The following is an 8,610-nucleotide window of genomic DNA, read 5'->3' as shown; positions in this document are numbered from 1 at the left end:
CTAAAAGAACGCGTGTGCCAGAGCCAGACACGTCAACCGAGGTCCAAGTCCAACCAGAAACATCTGGTAGGCTACGAATCATGAGCTTCAAACTTGTTTAAATAAATAAATACATTTATGCATGGCTGCGGGAACTAGGGGTGCCGCAGCACCCCTTGACAGCACGAGAATTTAACCGCGGAACCACCACCGCGGAATAGCCCCGCAGTAGCGGACTGGCCATCGGGAGCACCGGGAGAAGATTAACGATGGAAAACCAGGATAAAAAAACGTAAGAGTGGAGTTGAATAATAAAGAGAAAAAAAGACGAGACAAGGTTTTACCAATTAAAAAACTGCAAATTTTTTTTTACACAAAGCTCAAAAAACGACTTTGCGCTCAAATAAAGGCCAAAAAAGTTCAAAAAAGCATCACAACAAACACAGACTATGCATGCATTAGCAGGCAGCTGTGGTGGCGTATACGAGGGCCGGTTCTGGTGGGCTGGTCTGGATAAAAGTCCAGGGCCTATTTTTACTCCCAGTCCGTCCCTGCCGCCCCGCAACAGTAGGATTCCTGTTAAATTGGCCTGAAAACGCCTAAACAGCATACCCAAAGTAAATTGAAAGCTGTTCTTGAACCATTTGGAGTACATGCATGTAAATGGTCTCTTTTGAAAGGTGATACTCTGAAGTTATTTCCCCTGTTGTCAGGACCCCTGTCCTACAGTAATGGAAGCTTGAACACAAGGAAAGTGAAAGTTTCTATTTCCGCCTATATTTTGTTTTGAAAACCTGCCACCTCTAGGCAGGTCTAGAAGAAGAGGCCTAGAGGTGGCAGGTAGGTATTAGTAGGAAGACAGAATTGGACCACAGCTTGAAGCCTAACACAATTCAAATCAAAAGTCAAACATACCACAATATATTCATATTTTACACAATCCAGTACATCCAGGCGTTTTCTAAAAGGGCCTTTTGGAGACTCCAGAATTACCCTTTTAACCAAAGTCAAATACTTCGGATAAAAAGGTATTATTTTTCATAATTGTTATCTCTAATGAAAGGTGGTACTTAGAACTATCATAAATAATAGCTAAATCCCTCATTAGTATTACTGAAACACAAAAACTGAAGCATGAACACATTGGAGTGCTTTATCTGATTCCCAGGATTGGCGCACAAAGAACACTGATTCTGTCAACCATATTGCGCAATAAACTTTTATTTTGAAGGCTCCATAGATACATAGCATATGGGGTATTAGCATTTACAGCTAGCCCTCAGCTACAAGGCTAACAAGCTAATTTCAGAGCCCGTCAAAGCCAGTTTGAGAAATGTGTTTAGAACGAGTGTGTGTGTGTGTGTGGGGGGGGGACCTAGTTGGCTGTAGAGGGCTGTCAACGGGGCATGGAAGCTCCTATTGGGTCAAACAAGGTGTCAATCGAAAGGGCAGAGTGTAGCGGACATTTTAAGACAATCCACTCGTAAGTACTCGAACCACATCTCCTCCTATGAGCGATAGTGCTTGAGAGACTGAAATTAAAATAATTGGCAAAGGAAGAATGAAGCAACAAGATCGTGGATATAATTCATTGTTTGGACAACTACTCGACATGGTTAGATACTTTGGACCTTTGGGAATGTAAGCAGGTGAGGTTTTGATGGGTTGTTTGCATACCTGGACCATTCCGAAGTAATGGTAGGTAAGTACAACCTTTTCCTCTGGTTTTGTTGATATATTGGTCACCGGACAAAAACGTTGACTGTACTTGCTGTTGCGACTTTATCTTGAAAAGGTTTATTTCAATGGAAGCACAAGAATCGTAGCTTTCCAATGATGTAAAACATGTGTAGCAGTCTAAAAAATATATTTATTAACATTTAGTGCATAGTAACTGGGGGAGGAGGGGGCAGCGTTTCGGACCCGCGGGCGGGCCCGGACCGAAATCAGTTAAGTCACCCCCCTGATAAAATATGTTCCCGAGGCTATGCATTTATGTTGTTACTAAATAGGCTAACAATAAATTGTTGTTGTACCAGCAATATCTCCAAGTAGAAATCTCAAATGTCATAATGATTTGCCAATGCAAGAGAGTACCGGCACCTTTTTCTCTCCACTTCAAGCACTGCCCCTAACCCTTTTAAAAGGCTGTTAGGAGGAATTGTTGAAATAGCCTTTAAAAGGCTGTTGTTTTAGAATAAAGAATTTCAATATGGTGTACCAAGCAAGAAAACAGGCATCTGTCTGTGGCTTTTCCTATCAAGAAATGTCCTATCTGACAGCCACCTGACAGGGAGTCAGGTGGCCTGACTGACAGGGAAATTACGTTGTGTCCTTGGGAAAGGCACTTCACCCTACTTGCCTTGGGGGGAATGTCCCTGTGTAAGTCGCTCTGGATAAGAGCGTCTGCTAAATGACTAAATGTAAATTATGTTGCTTGATATTCAAAAGAAAACGTTTATTTTCATTGGCTGAAGAACCAACAAAGTGTTCTGATAAGTAAGATTTGGTATATAGGCCACACCCATTAGGGTGGAAGGGAAAAAAGGCTTAAAGGCTATTGATAATTTGCATGTCGATGTCACAGGCCAGGAATAACCATAGATAATTGTTCATTCGATACACCTGTGGCAAATTAGATAGGGAGCATTGGATTGGCTGTGTTCTGATATATAATACTGCAATGGTTGTTTGTGAGGGGAGGGTGGTTCACCAGGCATGCTGACTGACGTATGTTTATTCTTTCCCTGGGGATCGGCGCGAGAATCGTGCCTTTTTAGCGCTGCTTGAAAATAGACACAATGGAGTTGGACATTCTACCATGCTCCCCGTAAAACGTCTGAGACTGTGAAAGACGGACACCACGCCCGACGTTCTCGACTGCAAGCTGTCACCGCCTGTTGGCGTAGCTTTGGGCGGCGTCACTGCTCGGGACACAGTGCCACTCCGTGGACCTGACGCTTTGGGAAAATGCCAGGCTGGTATTGTTGCTAATTAAGGAAAGACTCTACTTTGTGTTGGGCGGTTGTCATTTGGGGAGTAATTTTTATCGTATTGGATCTAACTTTGTAATAAAGCATTATGTGAGCCATTACCTGTCCTGGTCATCCGTGTTGGGGTTGTGTGCTAGAGATTTACAAAACCTGGAGTGGGGGGAGTGGTCAAGGCTTGTCCTATTAGTGGGAAGGCACTTGACATCGACGTAACAATTACCTCATTAGATAACTTTATGAATCGCAAATTTCAGGCAATGTGAAGCAGGGGCGGATCTACTGGGGTGGCATGGGGTGGCAACTGCCACCCTAAATATAGCCTTGCCACCCCAGCTGCCACCCCTGTTGGCAGCTTTGAAAACAAAGAAAAGTTGTGGCTCATCGAACATATGCAAGAGCGAATTTCTAATATCCGACTGCAAGCGAATGCAGCACAAGACAACTCCACCCACCCTCCCCACTCCACCGAGTTGGACATTTGCGAGAGAGAATTTCTAATATCCCACTGCAAGTGAATGCAGCACTAGACGACTCCAACCCCCCTCCCCACTCTGCAGAGTTGGACATTTGCGAGAGCGAATTTCTAATATACAAGCCCAAACACATTTTTCACATTTTCTGCGGTTATTCAAACTGAAAACCTGCGGAATTCCGATAGCCTTCCTGGCTAAAGATCGCCTGAAAACTCCCTGGCCCTGTTTATTCCTGTTATTTTGGTTGATAAGTTTTTCCGTGTCAATTCTTCAGGGCTGAATCTGGGCATTTTTGACTAACGTTTTAATATTGGCTACAGTAGCTGGTGTAACGTGAAAGTTGAGCTAATAGTGTCTTACTGAGTGTACTTCGTGACTGCCATCTGACTGTAAGTAACCAGAGTTTGTTTCATTCATTTGTGTTTTGCTAAATATTTGCCTCTCGGACAGAGGGTAAGGGTATAGCAGCTAAATTGGTCAATAGGTAGCTAGCTAGAGATCGAGTTTCAGGGTACTTGCCGCCGAGTGAGACCCTGGCTTTGTTTACATAATTAGGGCCATTGTAGAATTTGGTTAAATCAGCCCTGACTTCTGTAATCAGATTCAGAGCTAATAGTGTCTTACTGAGTGTACTTCGTGACTGCCATCTGACTGTAAGTAACCAGAGTTTGTTTCATTCATTTGTGTTTTGCTAAATATTTGCCTCGGACAGAGGGTAAGGGTATAGCAGCTAAATTGGTCAATAGGTAGGTAGCTAGAGATCGAGTTTCAGGGTACTTGCTGCCGAGTGAGACCCTGGCTTTGTTTACATAATTAGGGCCATTGTAGAATTTGGTTAAATCAGCCCTGACTTCTGTAATCAGATTCAGAGCTAATAGTGTCTTACTGAGTGTACTTGGTGACTGCCATCTGACTGTAAGTAACCAGAGTTTGTTTCATTCATTTGTGTTTTGCTAAATATTTGCCTCTCGGACAGAGGGTAAGGGTATAGCAGCTAAATTGGTCAATAGGTAGCTAGCTAGAGATCGAGTTTCAGGGTACTTGCTGCCGAGTGAGACCCTGGCTTTGTTTACATAATTAGGGCCATTGTCAGCTGCGCCTTTAGCATATTTAGGCGATTAGCACTGCAGAGGCAGCCTCGGTGCACGAAGACTCGGTCGAACAAAGACAGGGAGTCTACCTGCGGGAGTCCACCGAGGATGGCCGACGAGGCGGATCACCTCTTCTGATAAGCATCACCCTATTTGTATTCTAATCCACCTAGAACATATTCATAGCTAGAATGTGTTTCTTCAGCATTCCCGTTCATTACACTACTCGTAGACGTAGATATATCACAAAGTGTATACGGTCAACTTCTAACCTTCACTACCTATCCAGATCTTCTCCACCTGCCCTCTCTCTTTCTATAGGGCTCTGGAACTGCCAGTCTGCTGTGAACAAGGCAGACTTCATCCCAGCGTTTACATCTCATGCTTCTCTTCATGCCCTGGCGCTGACAGAGACATGGATCCGCCCTGAGAACACTGCAACTCCAGCTGCTCTCTCCGTCAACCACTCCTTCACTCACTCACCCCGCTCAACCGGGCGGGGTGGTGGGACAGGGTTGCTTCTTTCCCCACATATTAAATACACATCCACACCACTCCCTGTTACTGCCAAATCATTTGAACACCATTATGCGATGCTAACTGATCCTATCAAAGCATGCTTAATTGTTCTTTATCGGCCACCAGGCCCGCTAGCCGACTTTGTGGAGGAGCTGGACATGCTCCTCAGCGTCCTCCCGGATGATGGAACCCCCCTGATAGTCCTTGGGGACTTCAACATCCACCTCCAAGGAACTCAGGCCGTCGACTTCTTGTCTCTCCTGACCTCCTTCGACCTGACGCTGCTGAGCACACCGGCGACCCACAAGGCAGGCAAACAGCTAGACCTCATCCTGACACGTAACTGTATCACTGACTTAACCTCTGTAACCCCACTGCATATTTCTGATCACTACTTTATCCAATTCTCTGTCTCTCTCCCTCCAACTCCTTCTACCTCCCCTCCCCTTGTAACTTTCCGGCGCAACCTCCGCTCCCTATCCCCCCCCCATTTCTCCTCTATTGTAACATCCTCCCTCCCCCCCATTGACGAGTTCTCGTCCCACCCCACTAACACTGCCACCGACACCTTGTTAACCACTTTAACTGCATCACTTGACTCTCTCTGTCCCCTGTCAACCAGGCCTGCACGATCTTCTCCCTCCTGCCCGTGGCTTACGGATGTTATTCGTGAAGAACGGTCCACCCTTCGGGCAGCTGAGAGGAGATGGCGCAAGTCCAAAGGCGGTCTGGACCTTGATAAGTATCACTCCCTCCTCAAATCCTTCTCTTCTCACATAACTGGTGCTAAAACCCTCTACTTTCTGAAAAAAATTAACTCTGCTTCAAACCCCCACAAACTTTTCTCTACCTTCTCCACCCTTCTTAACCCACCTCCCCCACCCCCTCCCTCCACCCTGACAGCAGACGACTTCTCCTCCTTCTTTGAGAAAAAAGTCGCCGACATTAGCAGTCTGTTCCCTAAACCCACCTTTCCTACCCTCTCACCCTCCATGACTGACCCAACTAAATGTCTAAACTCTTTTTCTCCCCTGTCTGAGGCAGAGATCTCTGACCTCATTCTCTCTCATCGCCCCACCTCCTGTCCCCTTGATCCTATACCCTCCCCTCTCTTTCAAACCATCTCCCCCTCCATCATAACTTTTCTTCTCCATGTCCTAAACTCCTCTCTCACCTCTGGCACCTTCCCCTCTGCCTACAAACAGGCTAGAGTTACCCCTCTACTCAAAAAACCCTCCCTTAACCCTGCCGTTCTCCAGAACTACAGACCGGTATCACTGTTACCCTTCCTTTCAAAAACAATTGAACGTGCTGTATCTAACCAACTGTCTAACTTTCTCTCTCAGAACAACCTGCTTGACCCCAACCAATCGGGCTTCAAGACTGGCCACTCCACAGAGACTGCCCTCCTTTCAGTCACCACTGCCCTCCAGTCTGCCAGAGCGGCTTCCAGGTCATCCGTTATCATTCTGCTGGACCTTTCTGCAGCGTTTGATACGGTTAACCACCAGATCCTGCTCGCCAGACTTTCTGAGATGGGCATCACTGGCACTGCACTCCAGTGGATCTCATCCTACCTGTCGGGAAGATCCTACCAGGTTTCCTGGGGAGGCAAACTGTCAGGCCCTCGCCAGCTCTCCACTGGTGTCCCACAGGGCTCCGTCCTTGGACCCCTCCTCTTCTCTCTGTACACCACCTCACTTGGACCAATCATCACCTCCCATGGCTTCTCCTACCACTGCTATGCTGACGACACGCAGCTGTACCTGTCGTTCCCCCCGACCGATCCGGGGATCTCAGCTAGGATTGAGGCCTGCCTCACAGACATCTCCGCCTGGATGACCGAGCACCACCTCCAGCTGAACCTCGCCAAAACAGAACTTCTCATCATCCCGGCTAAACCCTCCATCTCCCACGATCTCTCAATCACCCTGGGATCTGCGACAGTGACCCCTTCATCCTCTGCCAGGAACCTTGGACAACGAGCTCTCCCTCACGGCCCACATTGCTGCGGTCTCCCGGTCGTGTAGATTCACCCTCTACAACATCCGGAAGATCAGGAGATACCTGTCTGAGCACTCCACCCAGCTGCTAGTCCAAGCACTCGTCCTCTCCAAGTTGGACTATTGCAACTCGCTGCTCGCTGGTCTCCCAGCATGTGCAACCCGCCCTCTTCAGAGGATTCAGAACGCAGCGGCCCGCCTGGTCTACAATCTACCCAGACGCTCCCATGTTACCCCACTCCTCATCTCTCTCCACTGGCTACCTATCATGGCCCGTATCAGATTCAAGACCCTGGTATTGACCTTCCGAGCAGTGAACGGGACTGCACCCGTCTACATCAAGTCTCTCCTGCAGCCTTACACCCCCACCCGTCACCTACGGCCTTCTTCAGACAACCGCCTGGTGGTCCCACCGCTCAAGACCGCCCGGTCCCAACACAAGCTCTTCTCCTGTCTGGCCCCCCAGTGGTGGAATCAACTCCCCACCTCCATCAGAGACACTGACTGTCTCTCCACCTTCAAGAAAAGGCTCAAGACGCACTTGTTCCGGGAGTACAACGGTACTTAGGAACGGTTCGCTTGACCCGATGTTAGTTTCCTCAAGGATCACAATGACTCTTGCTTAGAGACTTGTTGCTCTTGTGGTTAGTGGTAATTGACTGAAATTTTTGTACTCGCTGTGATATATTGTTTTCATTATTGTTGCTTGCTTTTTTCCACAGGTACACTTGCACTTATAGCGGTTCATGTTGTTTAATTGTAACTTGTTTAACTACATGCTCTTATGGTTCTTCCCTTTGGCACTTATTTTGGTTGGTCACAATGTGTGCTTCATGTTTTGGCTACTCGCAATGTTTTGTGGCTATCTTGTTGTTATGATCAGTGACCTATGCACTTTGTAAAGCTCTCTCTTGGAAGTCGCTTTGGATAAAAACATCTGCTAAATGAATAAATGTAAATGTAAGTTACTGTATCAGTTTCAGGGTTGACATACTTCCTTTGATTGCTATCACAGACCTACTACCTACACTGATGGCAATGGGCTCTGTTTACAGGTTAAATATTTCGAAAGAATAGACGTAATATGAGTTGACAAGTTTATTTAAATTTTTCCTCAGACCAATGCATTCTATTTGGAATTCCGCAGGTTTTCGTCGTAATTCTGCGCCCGCGAATGTCAGATTTTGCAGATGTGAATTTTTGAGTACTTTTTGAGTTCAGCATTATAATCCTCAAAACGGGCCTGCTGTGACTGCAGAGTATTTGGAGAATATTGTGTGCACTCTGCTGAGGCCCGCCAACCAGTGACTGAGGCAGAGACGCGCACGCGCGCACAAACACACACAGGAGAAAGAGACACGCGCAACGTAACGGTCACACAAATCAAACTGAGCTAAGGTGAGGCATTTTTGGGGTTTCTTCTGTGAGGATTAATTTGTGATGGCACAACGAGACTAAAGAGCACTGTGGTAAAATTTTCTTTTAGATATGTCTCCATGTCTAAAGAATTGGTTCCACCTTGATAGCAAACAAAGCTTTGTAGCTAATGTTA

Source organism: Osmerus mordax, chromosome 6 (assembly GCF_038355195.1).
Source record: "Osmerus mordax isolate fOsmMor3 chromosome 6, fOsmMor3.pri, whole genome shotgun sequence".
NCBI lineage: Eukaryota > Metazoa > Chordata > Actinopteri > Osmeriformes > Osmeridae > Osmerus > Osmerus mordax.
The sequence above is the reverse complement of the archived record's forward strand: the minus strand, read 5'-3'. Positions refer to the sequence as shown.